General features: G+C 38.7%; 1 protein-coding gene across 4 annotated transcripts in view; it reads right to left on the reverse strand.

Moving 5' to 3' along the window:
* Window positions 1–19,791, reverse strand: part of CRYZL1 (crystallin zeta like 1) — a 71,176-nt gene that overhangs the window by 50,748 nt on the left and 637 nt on the right. For 3 of the 4 annotated variants that reach the window (XM_069074945.1, XM_069074942.1, XM_069074946.1), the window contains exon 1: window positions 19,689–19,791. The exons of the other annotated variant lie outside the window; for it this stretch is intronic. The gene's annotated coding sequence lies outside the window, so the exon portion shown is untranslated. The remainder of the gene's footprint in view (window positions 1–19,688) is intronic. 4 annotated transcript variants of the gene reach the window in all.

Below are 19,791 nucleotides of genomic sequence, written 5' to 3' on the forward strand. Positions count from 1 at the left end.
TATCTATCTATCTATCTATCTATCTATCTATCTATCTATCTATCTATATACATTTCTAATCCCTTCAACTACTGAGAAAAGTTTCATCAGTTACAATTATTGTTTTTCCATGTAGGAATGTTAATAGTTCAACTTTGATAAGTTCCTTATGATTTCTTTTCCCTGTTTACCTTCTCATGCTTCTCGTATCTGAATGTCAAATTTTCTATTCAACTCTGGTTTTCTCAGCAAGAATGCTTGAAAGTCCTCTATTCCACCGAATGACCATATTTTCCCCTAAACATGACACTCAGTTTTGCTGGGTAGGTGACTCTTGGTTTTAATCCCAGCTCCTTGGAACTCCGGAATATCATATTCCAGGCCCTTCGATCCCTCAGCGTAAAAGCTGCCAGATCCTGGGTTATCCTGATTGTGTTTCCACAATATTCAAACTGTTTCCTCCTGGCTGCTTGTAATATTCTCTCCTTCATCTGGGAATTCTGGAACCTGACTATAATATTCCTAGGAGTTTTCTTGTTGGGATCTTTTTCAGGAGGGGATTGGTGGATTCTTTCAACCTCTATTTTGCCCTCTGGTTCTAAAACATCAGGGCAGTTTTCTTTGAGAACTTCCTGGAGGATGATTTCTAGGTTCTTACTTTGATCATGGCTTTCAGATAGTCCAATAATTTTTAAATTATCTCTCCTGGATCTATTTTCCTGGTCAGTGGTTTTTCCCATGAGATATTTCACATTGCCTTCTATTCTTTCATTTGTTTGGATCTGTTTAACAGCATCCTGATTTCTCATAAAGTCATTAGCTTTTTTTTGCTCCAATCTAATTCTGAAGCAATGATTTTCCTCGGTGAGCTTTTGAGATTCTTTTTCCATCTGGAAAATTCGACTTTTTAAGGCATTCTTCTCCTCATTGCCTTTTTGAGCCTCTTTTGCCATTTGAGTCAGTCTGTTTTTTAAGGTATTATTATTAATTTTTTTTAATTTAAATGTTTTATTATTTTTAAGGTATTATTTTCTTCAGTCAGGCTGTTGACTCTCATTTCGTAATTTTCTTGCATTGTTCTCATTTCTCCTCCCAATTTTTCCTCCACTTCTCTTATCTGCTTCTTAAGATCCTCTATGGCCTGTAACCAGCTTGTATTTTCCTTTGAAGCTTTTGGTGTAGGAGTTCGGTCTTCACTGGTTTCCTCCTGTTCCATGCTTTGCTCCTTTTTGTCCCCAAAATAGGAGTGTAATGTTGGAATCTTCTTTCTGATTTGTTTCCTTTGCCTGGTCATGTCGTCCCTCAGTCACTTTTTGCCACAGTAAGACTCTGCCACCAGACAGGGGAGCTTTTGTTCCAAACGTTGGGGTTTTCTCAGCTGCCAGAGGTATTAGATGGGTGCTCTCTCTGAGGTCTCCACACACTCTGGCAACCTGGACACACACCCCAGGACCTCCACCCTAGACTGCAATCCAGATCCAAGAAGGTTAAAGCAAGAACGATTACCCCTCAGATTGGTGCTTGGCCCCCCTACACTCTGCAGGCCAGGAGCTGACGCTGCCAAATGGCACTGGCTGGCTGTGCCCGGCTTCTTGCCCCAGGGGGCCAAAGCCATGCACTCTCACTTACTGGGTCCCAAAGTCCAGACTGCATTGATCTCTCACTTTGTCGTTTGCACCTATGTGTTAACAAATGTGGAAATGGCCACGGCTGCTGCTGATCTGGAGTCCCTTTGGCCAGTGGCTGGTCAGGCCCTCCCTGGGGCTAAAGCCTCGGTGGGGCTGGGCTCGGCTCCCAGAGTACTGCGCTGGCCAATTCCTGCTGGCCTGCTGGGCTGAGGAGTGGGAGGTTAGCTTCTCTGTGTCATTTTGTGGGTTCTGCAGCTCCAAAGTTTGTTTAGAGTCCCCTTTTTACATGGATTGGGGAAGGTGGAAGCTGGAGCTGGGGGAAGGTCGTGCTTCTACTCCGTCATCTTGGCTATGCCCCAGTACCAATTAATTTTTAGTTTGTGTATCCATGGTTCTTTATTAAACATAATTTTTATTGCATTATGATCTGAAAAGGATATAGTTAATAATTCAGCTTTCTTGCAACTAAATGTAAAGTTTTTATACTCTAACATACGGTCAATTTTTTGTAAAGGTACCATGTCACACTGAGAATAGGTATATTCCTATTCAATTCTATCATATCTAGCTTAGCTAAAATTTTATTCATTTCCTTGACTTCTTTCTTATTTATCTTTTGGTTTGATTTATCTTGTTCTGAGAGGGGAAGACTGAAATCCCCCACTATTATAGTTTTGCTATCTACTTGTTCCTGTAATCCATTTTGCTTTTCCTTTAAAACACTGGATGCTCTAGTATTTGGTATAGATAGGTTTAGTATTGATATTACTGAATTATCTATGGTACCCTTTATCATTATGTAGTCTCCCTGTATATCTCTTTTGATTAAATATATTTTAGCTTTAACTTTGTCTGAGATCATAATAGTTACTCCTGCTTTTTGCAGTTTGGTGAAGCAGAACAAATTCTACACCAGGTTTTTATTTTTACTCTATGTGTATCTCTCATTTTAAAATGTGTTTCTTGTAAACAACATATTGTTGGATTCTGATTTTTAATCCATTCTGCTGTTTCCATTTTATGGGTGAGTTCATCCCACTCATGTTCAAAGTTGTAATTATTAGTTGTGCATTTCCCTCCATCCTATTTTTCCTCACTGTTTACCCTTCTTTCCATCTCTTTTTACCCTATCCCTCTCCTTAGATGCCTAATTTACTTCTGACTACAGCCTCAGTAATCTGCATCCCTTCTAAGAATCCTTCCCTTATCTTCTCTCCTAAACTATCCTATTCCTTAATCTACCCACCCTTCTAAGAATTCCTCCCTTATCCCATCTCCTAATCTTCTTGTTTCGATGTAAATTAAGACTTTTATACCCTTTAAGATATATGTTATTCCCTTTTTAATACTTCTGAAAAATTAGTTTTTGATAAAAATAAGGTTCTAGCATTACTAGTCTTTCATGCTGTGTTTGTATGAGATAAGTGTTCCTTTTTATATCTCCCTACCCAATCTAATTTTTTAGGATCATATCATCATCCTCAACTCAACCTTAAGTCATCTATCAATGTCTGTACTTTCAAACTACCCTAGTGATGAAAACATTGCTAAGAATAAGATAATGTTTTCCCACAGAAGACTTAAAACAGTCTGATCTTATTAAATCCCTTGTAATTGGTCTTTCATGTTTACCTTCTTATGTTTCTCCTGATTCTTGTAGGGCAAAATTTCTACTCATTTCTGGTCTTTTTCTCATGAATAACTGAAGGGTTCTTTAATTCATTAAATATCCACTTTTTCCCCATTCAGGATTACATCCAGTTTTGCTGGATAAGTTGTACTTGGTTATGAACCTAGCTTTTTGTTCTTTGGAATATCCTGTTTCATCCTTTCAGTCTTGTCAAGATATCTGGAGGCATCTTGTTTCCCAGAGTTAAGTCCCAGTAAGCAGGCTGTGCCCTGAACTTGGCATAACAACAATCCTGTTGTTATGATCTCACTTTTTGGCAAAATGTATTGCTTTGATTAGCACCAGGTGTTCACTGCCCCCTATTTCCCAGACACTTAAGAGTCATCCATCACACCTTTGGCATGCTCACAATCCCTGTTTCTTGTAACAGTTAAGTGAACTCCCCCAGGTACTGACCTCCTGTTCCAGCCACACTAAGTCTGGTCCTGTTTCTGTCTGTGAGACAATCAATTTGAAGACTATTCCTGCAAGACCTGGAAACACCCACATTGTTCACACACAAGGCTGCTGTGGAATGGCTAAGAATGATTATGTCATGGTCTAGTCCACTTGTGTATATAAAGCACTGCCTTTGACCCAGCATGTTAAGTCCTTGTCCTCAGGAGGACTTCTGCCTGCAAGCATTCCCTCACTTTGAAGTTAAACTTCTGTTTGTATCCTGACTCTCCTGTCTCTAGCCTGCTCCATTCAGCTCCAGTCACCTACAAGTTCCAGTCCAGTTGACAGTCTTTAATGTAGAAGCTGCTAAATTCTGTATTATCCTGACTGTAGCTCCACAGTATCTAAACTGTTTCTTTTTAATTGCTTATAGTATTTTTCTTCTTGATCTGGGAGCTTCGAAGCTCATTCCTTTGAGTTTTCATCTTGGGATCTGTTCCAGGTAGTGACTGGTGGATTTTTTTCACTTTCTATTTTATCCTTTAGTTCTAACAGGGAAATTCTCCTTAATGATTTTTGTTTAAATTTTAAAAAAATATTATTTATTTTTAGTTTTCAACATTCATTTCCACAAGATTTTGAGTTGTAAATTTGATCCCCATTTTTCCTCTATTCCACAACTCAATATAGTGAGCCTACTGAATACCCCTTCCCCCAATCTGTTTATCTGTTCTCTCGTATATCCTCCACACCCCCCCCCCCCAACTTTCTAGTAGGGCAAGATGGATTTCTATACTTTAATGCCTGTATATCTTATTTCCCAATTGCATGTAAAAAAAAACCAATAATTTTTTTTTAACATTTGTTTTTAAAACTTTGGTTTCCAGATTCTTTCCCTTCTTCCCTCCTCACCCACCCCACTGGGAAGACAAGCAATTCAATATAAGTTGTACATGTGTAGTTATGCAAAACATTTCCATAGTAGTTATATTGTGAAAGACTAACTATATTTCCCTCCATCCTATCCTGCTCCCCACTTATTCTATTTTCTCCTTTGACCCTGTGCCTTTTCAAAAGTGTTTGCTTCTAACTACCCTCTCCCCCAATTTGACCTCCCTATCATCCCCCCTCTTATCCCCTTCCCCCCTACTTTCCTGTAGGGTAAGATACCTAATTGAGTGTGTATGTTATTCCCTCCTTAAGCCAAATCCAATGTGAGTGAGGTTGACCCATTCATTCCCTTTCACCTTTCTGCCCTTCCCCTCCACTGTAACAGTTTTCTCTTGCCTCTTTTATATGAGATAATTTGCCCTGTTCTATCTCTCCCTTTCTCCTTCTCCCAATATATTCCTCTCTCACCTCTTAATTTTATTTTTTAGATATCATCCCTTCATATTCTACACATCTTGTGCACTCTATGTATACATGTACACACATAACATATACTCACATATATATTTATATACACATACACCCTTCTATACATATATATTCCCTTCAACTATCCTCATACTGAGAAAAGTCTCATGAGTTACAATTATTGTTTTTCCACATAGGAATGTAAATAGTTCAACTTTAATAAGTTCCTTATGATTTCTTTTTCCTGCTTACCTTCTCATGCTTCTCTTGCTTCTTGTATTTGAAAGTCAAATTTTCTGTTCAGCTCTGGTTTTTTCATCAAGAATACTTGAAAGTCATCTATTTCATTGAATGACCACATTTTCCCCTGAGGCATTCTACTCAAGTTTTGCTGGGTAGGTGATCCTTAATGATTTCTTGAAGCATAGTGCCTAGACTCTTTCTGATTATAACTTTCAATTCTTATATTGTCTCTCCTCAAGTCTTTTTTCCAGTTCAATTGTTTTTCTAATGAGATGTTTCACATTCTCTTCTATTTTTTCATTCTTTTGATTTCAGTTTATTATTTCTTGGTGTCTTGTGAAGTCATTAACTTCCCTTTGTCCAATTCTAATTTTTAAGGAGTTATTTTCTCCCTTAAGTTTTTGGATCTCTTTTTCCAATTGGTTGACTTTTTCTTAATTTTTCTTGATTTTCTGGCATTACTCTTTTTCCCCCTAATATTTTCCTCAATCTATTTTACTTTATTTTAAAAGTCCTTTTTAAGTTCTTCCAAGAACTTCTTTTGGGTTTGTGATCATTTTACCTTTTTTTCTTTGAAGTGAAATAGCTATTTTAACTTCATTTCTCAGGTTAAACCCAGATATATAGGATCAACATAGTAGCTATCTCTGGTTGCTTTTTTCTCTTTTGCTTAATTTTTTTTTTAAAAAAGTTGCTTATTTCTTGATTGTTAACTGTGTTACAGTCAGGTTCTAGTCCTGAGGTATGGGAGATAATGTCCCAAGCTTCAGGTTTTTTTGGCGCTTTTTTCCTAAGCTCTATATGGGGTCTTAACCTCAGGTAGTCCTCTCTGCCCTTGAGCCACACAAGCATAGCCCCCAGCAATGCTGTCACCCCAAATGGGGTTCTGCCAGAGGCTGCAAACTTCAGTTTACCCCTCTGCCCCAGAACCAAAACCAGGAACTCTACTCTTCTGTGAGTGACCCACAGCCAGCAGGGCTCTGCCCCCTCTGCAGCCACACTCACAGGGTATGTGCCTGTTCTTTCTCACCAACAGCCACAGACTGGGACCATGTCTTGTCAGCATACTTGTGTCCTACATCAAGTGCCATAGGAGAGTCCTATAATCTTCCTCTGGTTAGCTGCCATACCCACACAGTGTCTATGGGGCAAAAGTTCCTGAAGCTGAGGCTGCTGCCTACACAGTTGGTCCTAGGATCTGTTTGTTGATTAGGACGTTACCTTTCAATTTGGCCAGACTGCAACCCCAGCAAATCAGGTCCTTCCTAACATCTTCCCACATTGTCTTAGGCTATACAACTGCTTTACTCTGACTTTTACTTATTTCTGCAGCTCAAAGTTCACTCTAAGTTGTTATTTTAAATTATTTGTGGGGGAATTGGGAGAGCCAGGTAATTTCCTGCCTTATTCGGTCATCTTCCATAAAACAGGTTTTAACATACACAGAAGAAAACAAAAGTCCAAAAGTGGATACAAACAGAACAACAATTACTAGCTTGCTAAATTTTATATATCATTGAGTCAACAAGAGCCTGCTACATGTCAGGCACATATCCTGTGTTTGCATACTCACATGAATCTGTGTTCTTATCAGTTTAGAAGTACACACAAAAAATGCAAATTTCAACCCATAAATCCCTGTTCATTCAGTGTGGTTCTTTGTGTAGGACCTCCCCTAAGTTTGTTAAAGAAGAGCCACCCAATATGTATTTTCTTAAAAATAAAAACAAAAAACAAAAACTGCACTTAAGAGAAGTTCACAGTTTTTTATACATTTCTCTTTCTGGTTCTCTTTCATTCATTGGAATGCTTGTGTTTGTTGAGGACTAGATTCACAATTAAAAAAAAAAAAAGAGATAAATTCTACCTCATTCATTAAGTTCTAAAAATGTTAAGTAAATGGCCCAAAGCCACACATGGAGTAAATGGTGTCAAAATTGGACCTCAAGTTTCCCGATTCACATATCAGTGATATTTCTACCTTACCACAAATGTTCTTGAAGGTGGAATATGAAAAAATCCAAATTAAAATACACATTCCCTTGCCCACTGAAAACATGAAATAGAACTTTAAAAAAATCCTTGACTGACATGTAAAATAACAAGTTAAATCAAACTTCTTTTTCTTTCCCTCTTTCTAATTACAACAAAAATGTGGCACTAAAAGGAGACATGTGATCTGGTCTTAAAAGAATAAACCTCATTCTTTAGGAATAATAATCACCTAGTGTTTCTTTAATATCTAATCATTCAATAGATAAAGTATGTAGCATAATGTTTACAGAGTATAGTTGCTGTCCTTTATTATAAGTATCATGGCTAAAGGAAATAGTATATATAATTTGAAGATGACCTACAAAATATTAATTTTTTATGTTTATTATATCAATCAACAAGAGTTGAAGGTCTAATATATTAGGCATTGTACTAGGTACTGGCATTGAAGATACAAATACAATTAATTAAAACAATTTCCCCTCACCCTTAAATATTAGCCTCATTCTTTGTCCTTCTATTCTTTGGTGACCTCATCTTCTCTTAGCTCTCTGGCTGATGGATCTGTGTAATGGGAATGTAAGTTTTTAAGATCTTCCCTGCCCCTAGGCTAAAGTGCACCTGGAGCCTGGGGTGGGAGGCTTGTTTTTTAGCAGATACTTTTTGATTGGCCAGTGGGTCCAGAAGGTTGTTACATTCTCTGAGCCAGGAGAAGGCTATATAAACCCTGATTTGAGGCTTTGTTTTGCGGCTCACTTTGAGAAGTGTTCTGTGATTTGATCAGATGAGACTCTGGGAAGCCGTTGTTGAGAGCCCCCCAGCTTTGAAAAACCCAGATGTTGATTTGGTATGGATGTAATGGTTGGACAGTTTGGAAACCTGTCTACTTGATCTGTTTCTCTGTCTTGATAATTCTGTCTGTATACTCTGAAGTTTGGGGTGCTGACCTTTTTTCCCCTGAACTAGGTAAACGATGTATGTTTGACTGATTAAAGTAAGCTTGTTAACCCCTTTTGAGTTGCTTTCCTTTAACAAAGCAGATCCAAGAACCTGTGTTGGCAGCGACCCTGGGGACACTGGGGTGCTTGCTGATACAATCTGTCATTTCATCAGTGTGTATACTTCTTCCACAGGTACAATTCAATTCTACAAAGAATTGGCAAGCAGCTAATGTGCAGGGTACTGTCAGGAGCTGGGGGATAAAAAGCCGATCATAAGCTAGTAGCTCAGCTCTGTGGCAGCTTATTTTTTATTGGGAGATACATCACACACATATATAAAATAACCCAAAGAAGAAGAGCACTAACAATGGGGGGTGGACAGGAGAAAATAATGAAAGGCTTTATAGATGGAGGGAAACCTGAAGAGACTGGACCAAAGGAAGAGAGGACAGGTGGAAATTTAGAAGTGTTGAGCTGTGGAGTAAGATAAGGGATTCATAGTGAATGGCGTCAAATTTCTCAGCAAGTTAGGAAGGGAGGTAATCCAGGGGGAAAACATAAAGAAGTAATATTCAGAGTTTGAAGAGACAAGAAAGTTTTGGGACACTTTCAGGAAGCATTATAGAATTAATCAGGGAAGAATTATTATCTAAGATGAATTTGTAGCAAACCCATTTAACATGGTTAGGTATCTGTCCCCCACAGTTTGGTTCTGCAGTACTGAAACAGCAATGTGGAAGGAATGGATGGTGGATAAACCCAGGGTTCAGGATTGATAGGAAATAAACCATAATCAGAAAAAAGGACAAAGGTTCAAGATGGAGAACAGTTCAAGGTCAAACTAGTTAACTATAGACTTAAGAAAGCACAGGTAATAAAGCAAAGACAGAATAGGGATCATAGAGCAGGAGAACATCAAGGGACTGAGAACTGGAGGCTTTGAGAATACAGATTAGGTATGGGAGAAAAAATATTTGTGGCAGCATTTTTTGTGGTAGCAAAGAGCTGGAAATACAGTGGGTGCCCAGCAATGCTGAAATAATAAATATGAAGAATTCAGGGAAATTTAGGATGGTTTATATAAACTAATGCAGAAACAAGGAGAACTAGGAAAAGAATTTACACAACTTCAATAATGAAAAGGAAAATTGAAATATTACCAAACTCTGATCAATGCAGTGATTAAATGATTCAAAAAAACTTACATAACGAATTTCTACCTTCCTGTAGGCACAAGGAGGCATAGGTGGCCAGACTTGGCCATGTATTGTTTTGTTTTGATTAACTGTACTTTGTTATAGTTCTGAATAGGGAGGGTGAGGGCAACTGCAAAGTTATATCAATATCTTTTTTTTAAAAGCACATTAATGAAAAAGAATAGATTTAGGAGGAGGTAAGAGAAGGGAAAAGATGCAGAATTATTATGATAATTTTATAAACATAGAGGGAACTTCAGAGTTCAAGATCATGGAAGTTGAAATGTACACCATTTGGGGTGGATAAAGATGAATGCCATGACAAAGAACTTGATGAACTAGAAGCTATAGGTGTTCGAAGTATATACCAAAATGTCCAATTATAAGTATAGGGGTTTAGGTAGATAGAAAAACTAAGACCAGGACACTGAGAAGAAATGGAGACTAGCAGATTACAGCAACAAGAACCTACATTGAGTACTATGAATAGAGTGACCCTCAAAGGAGGACAGGTTGCAGAAAGTGGTAGAGATGGAATTCTAGAAGCAGCATTGAGGAGAACCTAGAACCAAGCTCATCACACTACCCTCTTACAAAACCCCTTGAGACTGAGTTTTATTATGCACCCATTACTAACTAACCATGCTATCTCCCTATCCATGTATTATTAACAAATTACCAGCCATACAGGAGAAAAACTATCCTCAGTCCCTACATCCCATTCTCTAATCCCAGTCCTCCTCAACCCTACTCCATTCCATGTTCCACTGCAACTCTGCCCAGTCCTTCCACTGTGCCCTCTGGAATTTCCCTTTATACTATATTTCTTTCTCTCATCTCCTTCCACCTCCTTGGACTAAGCTCCCCTGCCTTCCCCTGTGACACTCCCTCGACATCCTCTCTGGTTGTCTGTCCTTTTCTCACAATGCCCAACAAACTGGGGAAGTCAGAATATTTTTTGCTTTTCACTGTCACTTCTAGATAGGGAAACTTTACTACCTACCTTTTCATTTTCTATAATCCAGTCAAACTGGGCTCTTCTCTTTTCCTCCTGCAAAACTTCACTTACATCTCTATGACACTGCATTAGCTATTCATCACACTTAGAATACACTCTTTGTAATGGGCATGGGAATTTGAAGACCTCCCCTGCTTTGAAAGTAAACTCTGCCCCCTAATAGGCTGAATGTAGTCACATGGAGCCTGTGATAGGAGGAGTTTGCTGAAGGGTGGAGCAGAACCCACAGGAAGCTTGGAGTCAGAGCTAGACTAGATGGCTGGGGGAGAGGATACTTAGGCAAGCAGTCAGATGGGCTCCTCAGTAAATATTGATCTTGTGTTGGTTTGTGGAAAGGCTAAAGGCTGCTGTGGCTCTCTGTGTTGTTATGGCTTGTTAACTTCTTTACTACTATGATGGAATTGGCTTACTGTTTTGGGATTTGGTTTTCTGGTGTCTAAATAAATGTTTCAGTTCTGTCCTCTACATGGAGATTCTGCTATTATTTTGTGATCAAGCACTATATGGGAATATTTATAGTTATGTTTGGTGCTGTAAATATTGCATTGGCACTACACTCCTCTACCTCAATGTCATAGAATCCTGATCTTTCTTCAAGATGCAGCTCAAATATCACCTTCTACATGAAGTCTTTCCTGCTTCCCCAACTACTGGCTTCCCCCCCCCCCAAACTGTTTCTTAAATATTTTGCATAAATATATACTTATAGACTTGTCTTCTCCATTAAAACCTGGCAAGCAGGCATTATTTCGGTCTTTTTATTTGTATGCCCAGGACCAGAAAAGTGCCTGTCATGCAGCAAGAGTTTAAAAAATGCTCACTAATTGATGGATTGATTAGGGCATATATAAGCTAGCTGTTATTGGACAGATGTGTTGGGGAACAAAAGAAGTCTCTTCTAGAAGAAGGACATTAATGAGATACTTTCCAGAAAGAAGGAGGTATGGGAAAGAAGTTTTATACATCAAAACCTATTCATATCTTCTCATCTCTTGCAATTCATGCATTTTTTTTGGCAGGGGGGAGGAGGGTAAATCTTTCATGGAGGATCTGTTTCATGTACTGGAGGCCTTTCTTTGCTTCTTTTAATATTTTATGGATACCAATGGAGCACTCAGGATGTCCAATTGTTCATTTTTTTCTTATGGCTGATCTGCCTCTTTTTTTTCAGAGTGTGTGTGTGTGTGTGTATGTATACATACACATATATGTATGTATGGATGAATATGTATATGCTATATATACATATGTATAAATATTTGATGATGTTTTGTTACTTGGTTAGTGAAAATCATCACTGGTAATATTCTACTGCCTACTTACAAATATCCTATGTATCCTGCCTACTTATAAATACCCTATGAATTCTGTTTCATTTGCATTTGGAGATAATGTTCTGTGATTTATAGCCACACACATCATTTGTACACTAATAATGTTAAAAGGATGTTTTTGGGGAACAAGCTGCTCAAAATCTTTGAAAATTACAAAATTTCTTAAATCCAATCTAATTACTTTCTGTTATTCAATCCTGGCACTAAAGAAAACCAAGATCTGAGGAATATCTGTACTAGATCAAGTATAAACAAGGTCTGACACAATTTTAAGAGTACTGATAGATAAAAGAATGGAAGATACCAAACTCTTGGGGCAAAAATTCAGACTTTACTGTTATCCTTAAAAAGGCAACCAAGAATATATCAATAACTACTGACCCATACTTCCCCATAGGGGCTCTACACAAATTATTTTCACAGAAAGTATGAGGAAATAGGCATGCATTTGCTATAGTATACTATATCTTTATTCATACAACTGATTAAAAGAAATAGGGATAAGATTATGTTTATTTAAAAGCATTTGATTCATTAGAGTAAAAACATTACCTTAAAGCTTCTCCCTTCAACCAATTACTGTCTAAATCATACAAGATTCCTTGAAGTATGTAATAACGTTGTACAGCAACCCTGCTTTTTTTTTTTTGGAGACATATGCTTTCTAAAAATCTTTGCCACTATCACAAAGTCAAAATGGAAGAGGGACTCTACGTAGACAGTGAAGTATTCTAGGTGCTCTTGTTTGTAAAGAACATTGTAGTGAATGGTAGAAACTTAGTATTTATGATATTATAAATTCCACTTAGGAGATCTATAATGGTTCAAGAGTTTGGTTTAACTATCCAAATAGGAAAAACTAAGTGTATGAAAAATACTTATTATGTTTTTTATTTTTATTATATTACATATTATTATACAATATCAAGTTAAATGGACCACCTGTTAAACTGGTTCATTAATACACATATTATAGACAAACAATGCAGGAAGACAATGAATTGGGCCCAGAACTGAATTGGAAGTATTGGCTGGATTGCCTTTGGAAAACCGTGCAGTGTTTTTAATATTTCAAAGAATATCCCTGAAACAAAGGTCCATCTTTTTAATATCACTATTTTTTGGTGATTCTGTATAGCAATGTTGAGTCATGGGATACTAAAGTCTCTGAAGAATTAAAATTTTGGGGTTCTCAAAGGAAATGTATAGAGACAAAGGGAGTATGTGTAAATTTCAAGATATTCCCAGTGAAGGACCATTCTTAAGAAATTGCATAAAAGAGATCATTGGAAAGGTGTCAAACTGGAAAAAGAGGTGGGTCCATATAATGAGTGAGGGATATTAACTGACCAGTTCCAATGTTGCACTGGTATCCATGAAGTATCAAGAGAAAGAGAGGAAAGCCCCTAGAATGCTTGGTTCTTTTCTAAGGAGAATTTATGGACAGTCATGGACAAAAGAGCAGCAGAGGCTCGGAAATTAGAGATGGACTAGAATTTGTACTGATAGACAGAATACTTATGTCAATGAAATCATAGATCCAGCAGAGATATCAAAGCAAAGCTAATAAACTTTTACAATCTCGCAGAAGCATCAAACATTGATGTGGTTCAAGACTTCTGATTTTAATTCTTTTTTTTAATGCTTTATTAACTTCTGATTTACATCATTCGTTTCCGCCAGATTTTGAGTTACAAATTTTCTCCCCGTTTTCCCCCACCCATCCCCCCAAAACAGCAGTCCCACAGGATATCCCCACCTCCAATCTGCTCTCTCCCATATTTTCTCTCATACCCGTTTCAACTTTTCCAGTGGATCTCTATGCCTCAGTGCCCGTATCTTTTTTTTCTTAATAACATGTAAGATGGTATTAATAATAGTATACACACACACACACATATATATATATATACATTTGAATATTTGATTTTAAAACTTTCAATTCCAGATTCATTCCCTTCCCCCCCTGCCACCCACCCCCACTGGGGAGACAAGCAGTTCAGTATAGGTTGTACATGTGCGGCTAATGCAAAACAATAACATAGTAGATGTATTGTAAAAGACTGACTATATTTCCCTCCCTCCTATCCCACCTCCCACTTGTTCTATTCTCTACTTTGTTCCTGTCCCTTTTCAAAAGTGGGTGCTTCCAACTTCCCTTCCCCCCAGCCTGCCCTCCCTTCCATCATCCCCCCTCACATCCCCTTCCCCCCCTATTCTCCTGGAGGGTGAGATCCCCTATTTAGTGTATATTTCCCTCCTTCCTCAAGCCAGATTCAATAGGAATAAGGTTGACCCATTCCCTTTTGCCTTCCTATTCTTCCCCTCCATTGTAACCATTTTCCCTTGCCTCTTCTGTATGAGATAGTTTGCCCCACTCTGTCTCTCCCCATCTCCTCTCATTATATTCCTCTCACCTCTTAATTTCATCTTTTAAGTATCATCCCTTCCTGTTAAATTGGTCCCGTGCCCTCTATCTATGTATACCTGTAAACGTATATACACACATTCACATATGTATTCATATGCCTGCATACCCTCATATAAAGACTATATATATATATACATATATATATATATATTTCTAATCCCTTCAACTACTGAGAAAAGTTTCATAAGTTACAATTATTGTTTTTCCATGTAGGAATGTTAATAGTTCAACTTTGGCCAGGTGGCTCAGCGAGCAAGAGCACCGGCCCCAGTGCCGGGACGACCGGGATCAAATCCGGGCCCAGACACCCAGCACCACACCCAGAAACAACAACTGGCCGTGTAACCCCGAGCAAGCCACTCAACCCCAATTGCTTTAAAAAAAAATAGTTTAACTTTGATAAGTGCCTTATGATTTCTTTTCCCTGTTTACCTTCTCATGCTTCTCTTGCTTCTTGTATCTGAATGTCAAATTTTCTATTCAACTCTGGTTTTTTCAGCAAGAATGCTTGAAAGTCCTGTATTCCACTGAATGACCAAATTTTCCCCTGAAACATGATACTCAGTTTTGCTGGGTAGGTGACTCTTGGTTTTAATCCCAGCTCCATTGACCTCCGGAATATCACATTCCAGGCCCTTCGATCCCTCAGTGTAGAAGCTGCCAGATCCTGGGTTATCCTGATTGTGTTTCCACAATATTCAAATTGTTTCTTCCTGGCTGCTTGTAATATTCTCTCCTTAATATGGGAATTCCGGAACCTGACTATAATATTCCTAGGAGTTTTCTTTTTGGGATCTTTTTCAGGAGGTGATCGGTGGATTCTTTCAAACTCTATTTTGCCCTCTGGTTCTAAAACATCAGGGCAGTTTTCTTTGAGAACTTCCTGGAGGATGCTTTCCAGGCTCTTACTTTGGTCATGGCTCTCAGGCAGTCCAATAATTTTTAAATTATCTCTCCTGGATCTATTTTCCAGGTCAGTGGTTTTTCCCATGAGATATTTCACATTGCCTTCTATTCTTTCATTTGTTTGGATCTGTTTAACAGCATCTTGATTTCTCATAAAGTCATTAGCTTCCATTTGCTCCATTCTAATTCTGAAGCAATGATTCTCCTCAGTGAGCTTTTGAGATTCTTTTTCCATCTGGCAAATTCGACTTTTTAAGGCATTCTTCTCCTCATTGCCTTTTTGAGTCTCCTTTGCCATTTGAATCAGTCTGTTTTTTAAGGTATTATTTTCTTCAGTCAGGCTGTTGACTCATTTCATAATTTTCTTGCATTGTTCTCATTTCTCTTCCCAATTTTCCTCCACTTCTCTTATCTGCTTCTTAAGGTCCTCTATGGCCTATAACCAGCTTGTATTTTCCTTTGAAGCTTTTGGTGCAGGAGTTCTGACTTCACTGATTTCCTCCTGTTCCATGCCTTGCTCCTTCTTATCTCCAAAATAGGAGTGTAATGTTGGAATCTTCTGTCTGCTTTGTTTCCTTTGCCTGCTCATTTTGCCACTCAATGATTTGACTTTTGGGCTTTTTGCCACAGTAGGACTCTGCCACCAGACAGGGGAGTTTTCGTCCCAAACGCTGGGGTTTTCTCAGCTGCCAGAGATATTAGATGGGTGCCCTCTCTGAGGTCTCCACACGCTCTCGCAAGCTGGACATACACCCCAGGACCTCCACCCTAGACTGCAATCCAGATCCAAGCAGGTTAAAGCAAGAGCGATTACCCCTCAGACTGGTGCTTGGTCCCCCTACACTGCAGGCCAGGAGCTGAAGCCGCCACGTGGCGCTGGCTGGCTGTGCTGGCGTCTCAGAGGTTTCTCGCCTGGGGGGGGGGTGGGGGGTAAAAGCCACGCACTCCCACTTACTGGGTCCCAAAGTCCAGACTGCACTGGCCTCTCACCTTGTCCTTCGCATCTATGTATTGATAAATCTGGAAACGGCCACAGCTTCTGCTGATCTGGAGTCCCTCTGGCTGGCGGCTGGTCAGGCCCGCCCTGGGGCTACAGCCTCGCAGTGGTGCTGGGCTCGGCTCCCAGAGCGCTGCGTTGGCTGATTCCTGCCAGCCTGCAGGGCTGTCCTCAGCGGGAGGTTAGCTTCTCTGTGTCATTTTGTGGGTTCTGCAGCTCCAAAGTTTGTTTAGAGTCCCCTTTTTACATGGATTGGGGAGGGTGGAAGCCGGAGCCGCGGGAAGGTCGTGCTTCTACTCCGCCATCTTGGCTCCGCCCCCCCTGATTTTAATTCTTAGCTTACTGTATGATGAAATAATTTAAATCTCTTGTTTGGGTTATAAAAATGACAAAATATTTATAAAAGAATGAAAAACTTTCATTAGGTAAAAGTGGTCAAATAAATATTTATTTTTATAATTTATGAAAACTGAAAATAATTCACATGCCACATGCTCATACTCTGACTTGTTTGTATTTAAATTATTTCTTTCCCAAGAAAATTCTTTTTTCTTTGGATAAAAATGTTCAATGAACAGATGGAATTTGTGAGTTTAATAACATCTTTGAAATCCATATGTACAGTTCAAAGGGAGAAAGAAGGTGTTTGTTATCATACAATTATTGAATTACAGATTCACTACTAAACTGGTAATTCAGCATTACTAAGACAGTTAACATTTATATAAACCCTGGGTAGCAGGCACTTTAATATACTAATTTTGTATTAAGTGACTTGGCTAAGATAATACAGTGAGGAAGTGAGGGAGAATTTGCACTCTGGGCTTTCTAATTTGGGGCCAAGTATTAGTTTAAGAATTTTTATGTACTTTCTTCACTATTCAAGGAAATAAACACCTAGTAAAAATAAAATAAATCCAGTTTATTTTTGATTATGAGTGGAACAGTTTTTATCATAGTTTCTCAAGTATATTTTCCTACAAAGGTATTTGAACTCTGGGAGTGGCAAAATTGTATAAATGTTTTATTTTAGACTAGATGCAGTCCACTCTTATACACAGAACACTGCCGACCAGGTTTTGAACAAAGCTATATTCTACTACTACAAGCTATTACACAGTTTCCATTTTTAGCATAATACTTTGTTCATAGTTCTTTAGTTCTCATTTTGTAAGCTAAAGATCAGAAATACTTGCTTATAGCAGAAACTGGGTAATGAACACATCATTGTAAGGACAAATTAAGCATAACTGTAAATGAGGTAAAGGAAATCTCATAATGAAACTCTTGAGTGTCAGATTGTTTATGATTACATAGAGTAGTCTTATTATATAATACATGGCCCTTCAAGAACTGATTTCCGAGCTGCTAAAAGACGGGAAAATATATTGTTGAAGGAGTTGTAGTAAAAAGGTATGTTGATTTCACTGCAGGCATAGCTGTGAAGATGTTCAACTGTTCTGGACAATAATCTGGAATTATGCTAGAAAAGTTAATGAATTGTGAATACCCCTTCACTCAGAGATTCAATGATTACTGAGAATGTACTACAGGGTTAGGCCCTATGTATAAAAACTTTCCTCAAAGTATTATTTTTCTTTTTCTTTTTTTTTTTTTTGCCTTTTGGAGGGCAATTGGGGTTAAGTAACTTGCCCAAGGTTACAAGGCTAGTATTTTTGTGTGGGTGTTAAGTGTCTCAGGCCGGAACCAAACTCGGGTCCTCCCGACTCCAGGGCCAGTGCTTTACTCACTATGCCACCTAGCTGCCCCCAAAGTATTATTTTTCTTATAAAATTCTGGAAACAACATATATACTAAAGAATCAGGTAAAGTCTAAAAATTATGACAAAAAATAAGAATGATAAGTAATACTACCAAGTAGTAAGGAAAGAAAAATACAAAAACAATTCAGAGAAACATTGACAAACTTGCATGAAGTGGTACAAAGTGAAAAAACTAGAGACCAAAGAACCACATACCCAATAAAGTCAACACTGATGGGCAACAAATTTCTGGTCAAACAAAATTCTAAAGTCAGTGGTTAGATTCTCTTGACACACATTCACTATGATGATTTAGACATAGAGTGATACCATATGCAAATTAGGAGAGCAAAGAATAGTTACCTATCAGAATCTATGGAGAAGGGCAGAGTTTATGACCAAATGAGATAGGGAACATTACAAAATGCAAAATGGATAATTTTGATTATATTAAATTCAAAAGTTTTTGCACAAAGCCAATTCAACCAAGATTAGAAGAAAAGCAGAAAGTCAGGGAACAATTTTTACAGCCAGTGTTTCTGATAAAGGCCTCATTTTTAAAATATACAGAGAATCAACACACAGTAACTATGACTGGATGGGAATTATCACTTAAACTCTTAATGCTCCAAGCAAGTAAGGCAACCAACAAGTGATGCAGTGGATAAGGGTGCTAGGCTTGAAGCCAGAAAGATCTGAGTTCGAATCCACACTCAAATATTTCTATAACAGCACAGTCCTGCATATAGTTATCACTTAAAATAGTTGTTTCCTTACTCCGCTCCCGCTCCGGACCCCCCAAGCAACTGTCAAGACTGAAGTCTCTTCATCAGTTCGGAAAGTTTTCACAACTCACAACGGGAGTTCTGCATACAAAGATCACAAGTCAGGATCAAATAAATTTTTTGCCCCCAGCATTAGACCATTATAATATAATTCTCTCTACAACAAGGCATAAAGGAGTCCTGTGACTTTTGGTTAATGGTGACTGCAAAAAACGCTCTCATGCAACCATGAGGACCAATGGGAAGGACACCTAAGTCAAGGAGTCAATAAAAAAACAGAATCACACATTTCCAGCGGGGAAGGAAACTTGGGTCATCTATATAGTTCGACCCGTTTTGTCTAAGAAATTGAGAAACAAAGAGATTAGGGCACTTATCTTGGATGGCATACTAACAACATACTGCCAAATGACAGAAAAGAAAAAAAAATAATTTCATTTTATTCGAATCACAAGCAAACAAAAGTTTAAGTGAAAAAAACAAACATTTATTAAGTACTTACTATATGCCAGGCACTGATTAATTCTATTCTCATAACCACCCCGAGAGGAAAGTGCTATAGTTACCCCCATTTTACAGTTAAGAAAACGGAGGCAAAGGTCTACAGGGGTGGAGGGATTTGCCCCAGGTCATCCCAGGGCCAGAAAACGTCAGAAGCAGAATCTGAATTCAGGTCTCCGCGACACCAGGGACAACACTATCCACTGCGCCACCTAGCTGAGAAAGTCCGAACCGAAGACACACAAGGCTTTCTTCCGCAGAAAAGGGGAAACCAAACAAGATAAAACCTCCTAACTTGCCTCGTCCGTTTCCTCGTCCGTCAGGGGCGTGCATGTGTGTGTTTGTACTAAATGCCTTTCCAGGTCCGTAAACGCAGTTTAGTCGCGTCCGCTCCGTCGGGCCCCAACCACAGCATTAGGGCCGTAGAGGTCACCGGCGTCCCCACGGTCCTCCCTCCCCAAAAGTCTCCACGCGGTGTCACGAGCCCGATAACCTATTTCCTCCTCACACTAGAAAGGATTGTAAGGTGCCAAAAGATACATACCTGTGTAGAATCGGGACCCCACACTCCCCACGTCCGGATCGTTCCGCTTAAAGCCCGCCCCTAAAAGCAATACTTTGCTTCCATTGGCCCTTTACCCCCCCCC

Source organism: Petaurus breviceps, unplaced genomic scaffold (genome assembly GCF_028583685.1).
Source record: "Petaurus breviceps papuanus isolate PSGF00001 unplaced genomic scaffold, PetGlider_PUasm1.0 90897, whole genome shotgun sequence".
NCBI lineage: Eukaryota > Metazoa > Chordata > Mammalia > Diprotodontia > Petauridae > Petaurus > Petaurus breviceps.